This window comes from Macrobrachium nipponense, chromosome 14, assembly GCF_015104395.2.
Source record: "Macrobrachium nipponense isolate FS-2020 chromosome 14, ASM1510439v2, whole genome shotgun sequence".
Taxonomy (NCBI): Eukaryota; Metazoa; Arthropoda; class Malacostraca; order Decapoda; family Palaemonidae; genus Macrobrachium; species Macrobrachium nipponense.
Genome location: NC_087207.1, coordinates 70,902,474 through 70,916,448, shown reverse-complemented (window position 1 = coordinate 70,916,448; position 13,975 = coordinate 70,902,474). Strand labels below are relative to the sequence as shown.

Below are 13,975 nucleotides of genomic sequence, written 5' to 3'. Positions count from 1 at the left end.
TGTATAAAACCCCTCAAAGCCAAGTTTGTTGTGTCTTAAGAAAAGGAGTGAGTACTCTCAGGGGGAAAAAACTGGAGAAAATACCACATAAAATCCAAAGTAAAAAGGGACACAAGTCGAATGTAAACAGCCGAAGCTGATGGAGAGAAATTAGTTTCCTTCCTTAGACTTAAACTCCTCAAAGAGTTCATTCTCATTTTGCCATTTAACGAATGCACTTGCCAATTTTAGAAATAGGTAAAGAACATACTTGCAAATTCCAGGGAAACGAGCTCCAGAAACTTTCAAGTTTCTGTCTAGTTCACTCGAGCAAACAAAAGAAAAAAATCGTTGAAGCAAAGAAAGACAGTACAAGTCAAGAACTGACAATCTTGAGCGATTCTGCCATAAAAATTTCATTTATTGCGGACTCTTAAATATGTTCAGATTATTATTTTGCTATAATTCTAGTGAGGCTGTTTTCACTCAAATGAAAATTCAAATAATGATGATAGTTTATATATACTCAAATGAAAATTAAAATGATGATGATAGTTTCTAATTTAATCTCGACGGGCTTTGTCTCAACAGATTTCCCGATTTCAAAATATTTTATAAATCCAAACATAAGACTTGTTAACGAGTTGCTAGGAAAAATGAATAGTGTGATTAGTCAAGTAACGAATTATGGAATAATAATAATAATAATAAAATAGGGTAATGAAGGCAATTGAAACTAAACAATCCCTAAACAAGAGTTATCGCTTGCAGGAAAGAGAAGAACTTACAGGCAAGTCCAAATGAATGGTTATTTTTTCGACGTTCAATAAAAGAACAATTTTATCCAAACGAGTGGATGGACAAGAAAAATTCTAGTGCCATTATGCATTTTGACGATATGACAATTACACACGGCATGTGTCTGAGAACCTATTAAGTAAGACAAAGCGTCAATTAAATGTGAAGCCAAGAACGTAAAATAGGTAAAAAAAAAAAAATGAACGAGCAGCCAAAGAATGTACTGGTATAAAAACTTCCAATGAACACAGCAATCATACGATTCCCCTAAGTAATCTTTATGAGCCTTGCTGTAAATGTTGATAGGATTTTCTTTAAAACGGATCGAGGGTCAGCACGACAGTAGCAAAAACGCTAACGTTCATTAAATCAATACTAACTATGCTAAGAGTAAAAAAACGAATAAAATTGCTCTAAATATAAACTCTTTCTCATTCTATCTGGTGTCGAGTCGACAGTCTATAATGGAAGACCAAGAGAAGCCGTTAGTCTTCTTTACCTTTGGATAAAGCTATCATGTTTAACGAGAAGTACGTTTTACTGCAGAAACTGAAAATATTACATCTACGAAAATTAATCTGCATTATCTGTCAGACAACTGAACGCAATCACTTCAACCCTATATATTTCATTACATCTCTAAAGAATCAGCAAGTGCTTCGTGCATTAGCAATTGAGTATGGATACATTAAAAAGTAAAGACTAAAGAAGGAAAGGGCAACTTATTTCTCTCAAAAATCCATGTACACTCTACTCTCTATTCCCGAACTTCCCTGTACTTTGGTGAATGATGGCATCTGCCCCAGTGTCCTTTCACAGTGTATTCTTTCGTCCTCTGATCAGAGGCAACGCTGACTTTAAGGGGCTCTCTTCATTTTCAACTGGTTCCATTCCATCTGAAAAAAAAAAAAAAAAAGAAATTCTTTAGTTATAATTTGCATGCAAGTTTACGGGCATTTTCTGTGATTTAACAAGTGAAAAATGTACTTGTGAAATGCAATTAAAAACTATAGGCAAAAATAGAAAGTTTTCATTTAACCTTTAGATAACTTGACAAAAGCTATCTATTTCACCAGGGAACAATTAAAAAATAATCATGAATTGTGCTTCTAGTTTTCATGTTTTACAGACACAAACCACTCATTTTTAAGTGTACTTTAGCAACCAGTTAAGGATGGCCACAATGTGTATTACTGTGTTTTAAACTAGCAAAGTGATGATTAGTTGCACGACCTATCTTCTTTGAGGTGGTTCTAGAGTCATTCACGAACTACGTAGGGCAGAATAAGCAACAGTTTGAGAGGATGTCCAGATGGACACTGCTCATATTGAAATTGGGAGGGTGACTGCCGACTCCTGCAACATCAATTACATAAAACTGGAGAAAATAGTGTTGTAATTGGGACCAGTAATTAGATTTAAGGTAAATGCTTTTATAATCTTCCTGGAGTTGGACTACATGTTTCCAAACTTACCGAGTGGTATTTGTGCTTCACTGCAGTAATGACAAAAAGTAGCAGCATGCCATCGCTGGAGCTTGTGTTCGAATTGAAGTTGAGCATGTAAGTGTTCATGAACCTCTACTTGGTTCCTCAGTCTAAGACTTAACAAGACTTTAAATAGTATGAATAATTAATTATTGCATTTCTAAATAATATACAGTCAGTCCTCTGTTACCAGCGGCATCAGTTAAGGGCTATCCGGTATTACGGCAATTGTCTAGTGACGCCGTTAACTGGATTTTCGGTGCCGATCTCTGGTTAGCAGCGCCAATCTCTAGTTAACAGCTGCGCCTATCTCTGGTTAACGGCGCCGATATTCGGTTAGCGGTGAATAGAATATAGAATTTAGGTCAAAGGCCAAGTGCTTGGACCTGTGAGGTCATTCAGAGCTGGAAGGGAAATAGACAGCAAAGGGTTTGAAAGTTATAACTAGAGGAAAACCTCACAATTCCACTAAGACTATAATTTTTATAGGAAACCCAAGAGTAAAATAAAAATATAAATTTTTCATGAAACTATAATGAAAAAAGGCACCATTTATTTTTTCCATAGATGAGGGAGGAAATATAATACATACAAAATGCATTTTTCGAGATGAGCAGAGATAGAAATTGCACTCAATTAACGCAGGAAAAAAAAAAAAAAAAAAAAAAAAAAAAAAACACCTTAGAATGTAGGAGCGCCTCAGTGGCGTGATTGGTTTGGTTTGCTTCTCACCTCGGTGGTCACGGGTTCGATTCTCGGCCATTCCATTGAGGAGTGAGAGATGTGTATTTCTGGTGATAGAAGTTCACTCTCGACGTGGTTCGGAAGTCACGTAAAACCGTTGGTCCCGTTGCTGAATAACCACTGGTTCCATGCAACGTAAAAACACAATACAAACAAACAAAGCAAACTCAGAAGGTAGGAGGAAGGTCACTCAATAACAAGTAGCCTCTACGGCCATATATCGAAAAAAAAGGGGGGTTGGGCATTACTTTGATTTTTAGAATATTTGTACTTTAAAGTGCTTATACTTCCTACCTAAGAGGCTACAATGATCTAGCAAATTAGGGGGGTTGGTGGTAGGATGAAACCCCCTTATAAACCATCTTAGGGGTCGCCACTATAACCCTGCCAAGTTTCATGCCCATCAGACCAGCCGTTTGGCCGTGATTGACTGACAGACGGATGGACAGATATAACGCCCGTTATAGTAAGATTCGAATCCTTCAAGGTTTTCTAGATGGGGAAGGGCAAGCGAAGTTTAAATGCATCCCTGACCCAATTAGAGGAAAACGTAAATTTCTTGTGTTTAACAAAGTTGTAAAGCAAATTTACGACGATATGCTGCCTTCTAAACCACACGCACAAAAAAACATCAAAGAAAATACGAAAATGTGAAAATATTCATTAACACTCGTCTTTAAATGAGAAATCCAATACACAAGCAGCTCTTAATTCAACAGCCCGCATAATTGCGTATACTCTTACTTTGTTTGTTTGTTTGTATGGAGTTTTTACGTTGCATGGAACCAGTGGTATTCAGCAACGGGACCAACGGCTTTACGCGACTTCCGAATCATGTCAAGAGTGATCTTCTATGACCAGAAATACACATCTCTCACTCCTGAATGGAACGCCCGAGAATCGAACTCACGGCCACCGAGGTGGCACGCCAACACCATACCGACCACGCCACTGAGGCGCTATGTATACTCTTGCGGGCAACGAAGGACTGACATTTATAGATTTTAGGAATACTTACCAAGTACTGGCAACAAATTACAACTTGACCACACAACAAGAACAATCAACTTCATAGGCCTTAAAAGCAACAGCAGACGTCACAGAAGAATGAAAGCCTGCATTTGGTGTATAACAAGGAACGAAAATCGCAAATTGCAGCATAAAGGTAAATTCACTGTGATGTATTTTAAGTAATACATTTGTTTAGAGTTCAGGTATTTACCAGCAGCCTCCTAATTTTGAAGGTTAAATTCGTGTAAATCTATAAACTTTAGATATCAATCTGTACCTGATTTTGTTTCTGGAATATCTCAAAACAAACTTTACCTGGGCAAATTAACTTTCCCAGAGTCATCATTTCTCAGGAATTTTTTTTTTTTTTTTTTTTTTTTTTTTTTTAGGTGCATTACCTGAAATGTGACTGATTTGGAACATTCCAGCAACATTTCAAACTATGATTTAAATTTGATTGTGATGAAGATTATTCAAAATGAGTAACTTCTTAGTTAATAATTGTATACCCTATTAAGCTCGAAGGTAATAAAAACCGTAGAAGTTCTTCACCACCAGCAATATTAAGAGGAGGCTTTCCCGAGTGTCAAAAATTTGTTCAAAGGAGTTTGTATAATACACAAAATTAGGACAGTCTTGCTACCAATTGATAAACCACCTGCACTTCCATCATGTGAAGATGCCTTTTGCTAAAATAAATTATACGAAATATTCATCCGGATGTTTTGTTGCATCCACTTCCCAGAAACCACAACATTCCTGGTATTTTCAATGATTTCCTGGCTAGCCAAATATATAAGCCAATATATTTAGTGCTTTGTCGAATTTTAGGGATCTGTAAGCCATTAAATTTCTCCTCCAACCATATGCCGCCACTTTGCTGTTATTTCCTTTTCTTACCTTTGGATTTAAATTTAAAATTTTGAATAAAATTCAGGTTTCAACAATTTAATATTTCATCATTGTTTACTTTAAGTTCAGTAAACTGTCTTTTCAAAGCCATAAATTTCTTGCCATCGCTTATGTGGTTGGGCAGTATACCCCATGCATTAAACTTCACAATTACTGGGTTTGCTATCTAGGATGGAAATACTTAACTTCATGGTGCATTGCTCATATTAAGCAGCTCTTTCAAAACTATGAAAAACAACTAAAATCAATATTAATCTAGTTCAAAATATAGAAAATTCAATGCCACTAAGTTAGTACTGAACTGAACTTTATACCCGGATCCTGTATGTAATTAAGAAACTACTGACATAAAACTGAGGTTAATGTGTTTATGGTTTAAGAATACTACTAAATGTTGGAATTTAAATTCAGTTGACAATACACTGACAACTGTTACTGTACAAAACAATACTGTATATTCCAAAAGTTACATCGAAACTTGACCCCACTTTAGTATACAGTAGTTCCATGGCGTTTTGCACTAATTTTCAACTGTTTACATAGAACCTCACCAATTAAATTGCATTTAAATTACAATAATATATTTAGTACAGTACCAAGTCACAGTAACTACTACCTCTAATAGTAATGTTTACTACTAATATTTCGAAACTCGGTTAAACTATGACAGAAAGGTTAAAAAAAATACGCTTGTACTCAAGTTTCTAAGCTATTTATTAGTTCAGTAACATTTTCCAAATCACATCTAAGCCCCAGTACACTTCCTCTAATAACTATGATAGTTTGTAGTTTGGAAGGACTTCACCTGTATAACCCCTCCTTTCAGAAATTCTTGTAAAATTGTAAATTTCAGATGACGTCACCAACATTTAAGCTTTTCGTCTAATTTCTCATCAGATTGTAGTCAGGATAAAATTCCAAGGTTGCAGTTATCTCACGAGTTCTGTCATTATTCCTTTTTATTTGCCGTCATTCCTGGAAAATTACTATTAAATATAAGTTGCTTTGGAAAAAATAAGGTATTCTGAACTTTGTACACTGAAGCAAGTCAAGAAAAGTAAATAACTTGTAAGCCTTTTTAATATGAATTAATATTTCTCACAAAACTATCCTAGTTATTGAATACTATTCTTACATTCGCCTATTTCATACAACTTCATGGTAAAAAAAAAAAACTAAACTTGATGACGGCAATTATGTCGACTCCTCCCTATCTTGCATTTTGTCTGTACGTATATGCATCTCAGCTCCTGCCAAAGATAAGTATTTTTGGATAACTTTCAAACATTTGCCTAATTTTAAAACCCCATACATCAAGCTGCATAAGTATATTTAACATATATGAAAATTACCGATTAAAAATGGTTAAAACCCCTTCCCATACTGAACCAAAATCTACAGAGTATCCAGTTTATAATATAAACAAAGCAATCTAAAGTGGTATCTGCTTTATGAACCTCATTAAAGCCAACTAAGTACGTACTGAATGTTACTCTTCCCTCAGTTTCAAGGTCTAATTCAAGTTACTGATAGCACACAAAGTAAAGCTATAAAAGAGTGCAGTAACTACTAAATTACCCATGGCTCCTTCAAATAAGGTTAAATTCAAAAGCTCGACTTCTAAAGTAAATTTACCTTCATATGCGTAGCTGTTGGGTGTCCACAAAATTAGCTCCTTTCACTCCTGGAATGGTTTTACTGTATAGTTTTCAAGAGATTCTTTTCTAATCCACTTCGTCTTCTATAGTATAAAGCTCCATTTTCTGGTTGCTGGAATCCGTAAGACCACCAACTGTCCTATTCATTTTTTTTTTCTGCCAGTGTGACTCTAGCGAAGAGATGTTCCTTAAGGCATGGGAGATGATCATCCACAATGAACGTTAAACCTGAACATGAAAAATTAAGATTCAGTAAGCAATCTGCTGTCAAATATGTTTTTGGATCCATCTCAAAGTAAAAACCAGCAGCTTTGTGTAAAAGCATTTTAGACATTAACATCATAACATCTAATATTTATAGCTGGCATATATAAATTTCATAATTCAAGACAAGACACGAGGTTAAGTTCATCAGTAAACGTTGCAAAGACACTGGACAAATAAAACCCATTATAAAAAATTGAACTAAATAAAAACCAAAGTTCACATTTTGCATAACTCTGGGTTGATAGAATATTTTTTTTTATAAAAACTAAAAACAAAAACCAGATCAATTTATTAGACTGCTTAGATGCTATATACAGGGAACCACTAGGATATGCCAGAAAAATCCTACCACGAAACTACAATTATCTAACAAATATATGTCTTAAGTCTTACATTTTAAATTATGAGGAATCCTATATTCTTAAAACAACGCATTCTTACCAGTAAAATATCAATGGCTAGTCAAACACCCACTTGTCATAACCTTTCAAATTGGGTTGTACAACCCTGATGCCATTAAAATCACTAATCAAAATTTCAGTTAAGCATGTTTTGGATATGGGATATAAGCTGAACAAGCAATACATCCAGGTTCAAGTTTCAACAATTTAGAAATAATTAGTTTAAATTTCCACTGATTAATTATGTACAACATAACCCATATTTACACTCAATGGCAACATTTACTGTAACGTGGTAGGCTTTATGCGAAAGAATTTATGGAAGCATAAACAAACATCCTAGAAAAAAAAATTAATGTCTAATCTGTAAGTGCTAATTTCGAAATATCCGAGGCTATCTGCCTTGTCTACTTGACATTACCTGACAATACTAAAAGCTTAAAGTTTAAAAGCCATGAATAGACTTGGGACTTAAATTTTCTGTATTACTTTAGTACCTCTTAGGCAACTCCCTAAATTTAGAGTAAAATTTCAAGTCACTGCAGTTAATTCTAAGGACTGCAATTAGTAGCTTAACCAAAGAGCAGCTATCAATTCACAAGCCAATGAATTGGGTATAAAGTTAAAGCAGTTACTTCCAATGAATGCAATTAACTTTACCTAGGAGCAGCTATCAGTTCTTAAGCCAATTAATTGGGTATCAAGTTACCGCAGTTAATTCAAAGGACTGCAATTAACTTAACCTAAGAGCAGCTATCAGTTCAAAAGCCAATGAACTGGGTATGACAACACCTTTCTACCGTAGGCCTGGGGTAAGGTAAAGTATGGAAACATGCTTCACCATGAAGGTAATAATAAACCTGCCTTTTGAGGAGAGACACGTGCACAAATTATTTTTGCTCAAGTGGAAAAATCATTACCTGTGAACCAACTACCATATAACTAGTGATAGTGGCCAATGTGTCTTACAAGGTAGGATGATACATCCCCTTAAAATTAAAAGTACTATAACCGAACACTTCCCATCCTCCATTCTTATTTGCTGAAGTGTAAGAGTATAAACAAAAAAACTAAAGCACAAGCAATTGCAAGTCAAAACCAAAATCTTAATCCAAATATTTTGCTCCAAGGTAGCTTAAATAATATCCTAGCCTACCACCTAAGGCGGCTTGCTGGGAAATCTTCTGTTAAACCTTTAAAAGATAAACATTTGTTAAAAATATGAATCCATCAACAATTCAAAAACCCTGGTTAGTTTTAATAAAAATATGGACAATAGTTTTGAAATATGGACAATAGTTTTAAAATATGGACAATGTACTATAATTAGCAAGTTATTCCCATCAACCAGGCTATCCTGAGTTAAAACCAAGATATCTAAGGGCAGCTTTAAGGCTACTAAATTACTAAACGTGATAATGCAATGGTGAACAGTGAAACAATACTATGGACACAGTGGCACCTTCCATGCAGTTTTACAAGAAAACCAAAATTTGCGTGTATGGCACCTAGTATCCTTGACCAATAAACCGTTTACAACAAATTACCAAAATCCAAACTAAAATAAAACCAGAACTGATATGGAGACCCTAAGAACTTAATACTTGGAACTTTCTGTCATCTAAGAAAACTCAAGCACCATTATATAAAGCCACACTAGAAAGTAAACCCATCACTGATAAGGGCACCCTAAGAACTTAATATTTGGGACTTTCTGCTATTTATGAAAATGCAAGCTACAATATATAAAATCTTGTACCCATTGCAACGAATGGTTAAGCACAAATTATCCACTTAGAAATACACAAAGGAACAAGAAGCACATTTGCTTATGGAAAATTATTTTAAGGTATGAAAACTAAACATCAAGAACAACACAACACCAAAGGTTGATTTATTTTTGCCCATTTAAATTTTGGTGTGTGTGAAGGGTAATATTTCCTAATTAAGGTCTGAATCTATTTATAAGTCTCAGTTTATAGTCTCGCAGACACCATGTTAGGCTACTTATCTAATTATCTAATGACATAGTTTCCGAGCTATATTACTCTTCCTACTTGTCAAATTATGAATTTTAAAAAGATATCTAATGGTAAGGAAAGTGCCTCTCAAATTTTGGAACTAATTTAGGATTTAAATTTACTTATACATAACATTAACTTTCTTACAAAGTCACTGCTAAGTTACAAAAAACTATACTCAGTTATCTTTAGTGAGCATAGCTGAATCCTTAGGCATTTTATGTACTTTGATGATTTTACTAGGCATTTTAAGATTTGTTTACTTTTACCAGTAATGCTAGATTAATTAAATATAGATATTTAATTGGGTAGATCTAAGCCCTTATACCGCGGCGAACTAGACTGTGGCAGTTCACGTTTTTCTATAAAATTTTATCTCCTGAACAAGAATATTAAGTGATATTTTTTCGGCCGGCTGTAATTAACCTGTAATTTACCTTTGAACTCTATCCTACGGTAAGGGGGACCGATGGGAATGCGGGGTTCTCGGTGGGGTAAAACACTTTGAGGAAGGTTTTGCCGTGTTATTGTGTTATTTCCTTTTACTTATGATATATGAAACATGAAATACAAACTGAAATAAAGCGATTAACTGATAATGGAGCCGTTACAAAGCCAAAATCCCCTGATTACTACTGCTATTACGACGCCGAATCCTACTGCGCATGCACCATGTTATAGGTGACCAAGGAGAGCTTTTGTTTCAGTCACCGGACACCGACCAGACACCAACTCCTTACCCATGTTACACTTCTAAGCTTGCCTTCCTTTAAGGGGTCCGCCCCCCGGTCAGGTAACACGATCTTCTAGGTTAGGTTAGGTTAAGTTAGGTTAGGTTGGTTAGGTTAGTATGATAACCTATATGTTACTCACTGCTTGTTACGTATCCCACCAAGGTCTACCAAGAATCAAATATGGCGGTTTGTTTACGTTTATTGGCTCTGAACCAAAACTTCGAAGATTGTTCAGTTGAAGTAGACTGTGGCAGTTAACATTTTCCTTCGAATATTGTTCAGTTGAAGTAGAATGTGGCAGTTGACATTTTCCTATGTTATTTTACTTACTCTAAAAGAGTAAAGTAATATTTTTCTGGTCACCTGTAACTAATCTGTTATTTACATTTGAACTCTGCATGTCGGTACATCACACCCCTTGTACTGTCATGTAGTCTTTAAAGGTAAATTACGGTTTAATTACAGTCGGCCAAATAAATATTACTTTAAATTCTAGTTCAGTAAGTAAAATAACATAGGAAAAAGTCAACTGCCACAGCCTACTTTACTGCGGAATGAGGGCTTAGAATTACCATTTAATTGTTCTTTCAAATAAGAAATTAAGCAAGTGGACAAGAACCGTATACCTGGAAAAAAAATTGTCAGCAGATCTAGGCCCACAGCATGTTTTGTAACTACTGGAGATTTAGGCGGCATGGTAGACTGACATACATATATGCGTTAACTTACGATTTCAAAGAAAAAACTTAGCATAGTGTTATAAACTACATAATTAATATATTTGGTTCGTATGGCCTCCTTTCCTTGTTTTACCTATCGTAACCCCACATCCTCTCCATATCCTTATCTGTCGGAATAACAACTAAAGAATTGAAGTGGCCAACTTTTCCCTTTGTCGTTGGAACACAAGTTGACTGAGTACAATTTTATCAATGTACAAATATCCAGGAAAATAAATAGGTCATTGGTTTTTACCAACCAAATAGATAGGATTTGTTTCAGCTTAGGGACAAATTAGGATAATGATGTTTAAACTTTAGGCTAACTTTAATGCAGGTTGTGTAAGATTCCAAGACTAGGTCACCATTGTGTCTGTTAGCGATTTGAGTTTGCACTCATTCGATAGGAAGCAGTTTCATCAACGTTTTACTCACTTGTTTTAAATACGTAACTAACTTTTCTGTACTTTACTTCTAGAGTTTACTTAATTAGGCAGCTTAATCTTGGAGCTTAAGAGAATTAACTGTGCTTAGGCTTAAGACTTGACATTTTTACAGGCAAATCTATGTAATAACTCCGCATAGGGTTTTTCTTTGGAAATTACAGTTTCCTATAGTATTTGGGTTGCTTATTAAGAATTAACCATCATTTTTGGGGGTTCGACTGCAATTTAACCACCGGGGGCTAGTACTAAACACGTTAACGCTTCAATCCCTAGTTGCTGTGATATTTGTGGGAACGTTCCTTGCAGTCCATCCGGAGTTATTGCCTAGAATTACCTTTTTACATATTTACATAATTACATGGGCATAATAGAATATTTTTCCAAAATTAGGCCTGCCTGCACTATCTACCACTAGTACACAATTTGTAATTCTAGGCAATAACTCTGCACAAACTGCAAGGAACAACCCCGCGAATACGACAGCCACTAAGGATTGCTGTGTTTAGTACTAGCTCCTGGGGGTTAATTACAGTTGACCCCCAAAAATAAGGGCAAATTCTTACTAAGCAACCCAAATACTATAGGACTCTCTAATTCCCAAAGAAATTAAATATGCTGATTTGACTTAAGATTCACTAAGAAATTTATTGATCTTCTGGACTTTCTGGCACAATTCTAAAAACACGTTGTGGACTTAACCCCCTCTCCTTTACTATTGACCTATTCCGGGGACATTCAGTGGAAAGGATTGCTTTTGCGATTTATAGTGCAAATTCCCACCGAGTGATAAATTTAATCAAAATTAAATACCGAGAAAAAAAATTAATTTTCATGGTTTCTCTTGACAGTTTCCTCTGCCGACTGCTATTCACCAGCTATCATTCGGGTTATAGATTCCTATGAGTTTTTCCACTTTGATTTTCCAACTACTTCATGAATAAAAATTAAAGTGTGTCACTAAGTAATAAAAACCAAAAACCGAGCTAAGGTCAAATAAGCAATTTCTGAAATACATTACTGCTAATATTACAACACAAAACCAAAATTTTACACTGGCCCAATTGTTTGATGTGTAGCAGTCCCAGATATCTATGATTAAAACAGGCTATCTTATCACACAATTTATACTCTTAAAATTTCAATCCTTACAAAGGTAAACAACCGAGTGGACTAGCTGCGGCCACCTTAACCGTGTTTTAACACGTCTTGACACCGGGGGTGGGCGCCTCAGTGGCATGGTTGGTATGGTGTTGGCATCCCATGTCGGTGGTCGCGAGTTCGATTCTCGGCCATTCCATTGAGGAGTGAGAGATGTGTATTTCTGGTGATAGAAGCTCACTCTCGACGTGGTTCGGAAGTCACGTAAAGCCGTTGGTCCCGTTGCTGAATAACCACGGGTTCCATGCAACGTAAAAACACCACACAAACAAACACCGGAGGTGGGCATCAGTCACGAGTCCCATGTCCCGAGGTGTTGCTCCCACGAGTCCCACGACCTATGACTCGTGGCTGGTGCCCATCTCCGGTGTCGGGACGTGTAAAGTACTTTTTCTGAGCCCATCTCTGGTGTCAGGACGTGTTAAGTAATTTGTCTGAAGGTGGGTCCGAACACGGTTAGGGTGGCCGTGGCTAGTCCTCTCTGTTTACCCAATTTCAACCTTTTTTTTTTTTATTATTATTACAAGGTCATGGAAGCACGAAACCAGGGCTAATGTCGGCTTACAAGATAATTAAAATTCAATTTAACTCCACCAGCACACTTATCCGGAATTGTTCACAATGAATAACACCACCTCTTATTAGCACTTACAATGGCAAACTTACAAATGACCAAAAACTCTCATCTGGACATCAGACTTCAGTTTTGCTTTCTTTTACATGACCGTTTCAGAAGCCGGACAGCCAATGAGAGCCGATCATGTTGATTTTCCCGTGCGGGTAAAGGGAACTTTGTAACGGACGCTCCCATTGGTTGAAATGAGATCACGGATCACTTCAGGTAGGGAAGTGTCACTTCAAGGAACCACGAGAGAATATAGAACTGGGATCGTTCGGTTTTCAAAATAAAAGAAAATGAATTGATTATTTACAACGATTATTGGTTTTATTATTTACTTATCCATCCCGAAAGGGAATTACTACCTGAAGCTGAAAAATAATGTTAACGTAAAGGAAATGTAGACAACGTGTTCCCTAAAAATATTAATAATGATCATCTCTGGCAAATGATTTACACTTGCAAGATATTTGGATGTATGGCTCATTTGAGGTTTTACAACCATTTCCCCCGTGAGAGGATTTTTGCGTTTCGATTCGCTGCCGCTCTCAAGGCAACTCAGTTTATAAGACATTGGAAGACTTACGAAAGAATTTTCATCAACACCCAACAATTGTGTCTAAATTTGCCATTCAATCTTCTGACGTCAAAATAAATAACGACGTTTTACCTGAAGGTGTATGCGAAACTTTCAGAAAATTTGAATGTCTGCTATAAAAAATAAGTCAGCTTATTATACCCTTCATTCGCAAATGCAGTAATGTATGGACTTTCAGTAACCGTACAGACTATGGAACTATCCGATTTATTTTCGTTTGCATGATTTTTGAAATGGAGAAAATAAATCCACAGTTACGTATATGTCAATCTGTGCAGATGTCTTATGAGTATATATACATCCTAACATTAATCTCACAATTGAATATGAAAAGGAAAATAAACTGCCATTTTTGGATGTAACCGTTTTTAGATATGATGATCATTTTAACACCACGGTTTTTAGAAAGGAAACGTTTACCGG

The 13,975-nt window shown here is 35.8% G+C and overlaps 1 long non-coding RNA gene across 3 annotated transcripts; it reads right to left on the bottom strand.

Annotated features, from left to right (window-relative positions):
• Positions 1 to 1,410: 1,410 nt before the first annotated feature.
• Positions 1,411 to 12,997, bottom strand: LOC135226317 (uncharacterized). Of its 3 annotated transcripts, XR_010317191.1 has the most exons (5): positions 12,901 to 12,997; positions 6,567 to 6,817; positions 6,067 to 6,181; positions 5,737 to 5,906; positions 1,411 to 1,673 (listed from the first exon to the last, which is right to left on the bottom strand). It is a non-coding gene; the product is annotated as an uncharacterized LOC135226317 (long non-coding RNA). The 3 variants fall into 3 exon arrangements; XR_010317189.1 differs by lacking the exon at positions 1,411 to 1,673 and having other exon boundaries at positions 5,628 to 5,906; XR_010317190.1 differs by lacking the exons at positions 1,411 to 1,673; positions 6,067 to 6,181 and having other exon boundaries at positions 5,628 to 5,906.
• Between the last annotated feature and the right edge of the window lie 978 nt (positions 12,998 to 13,975).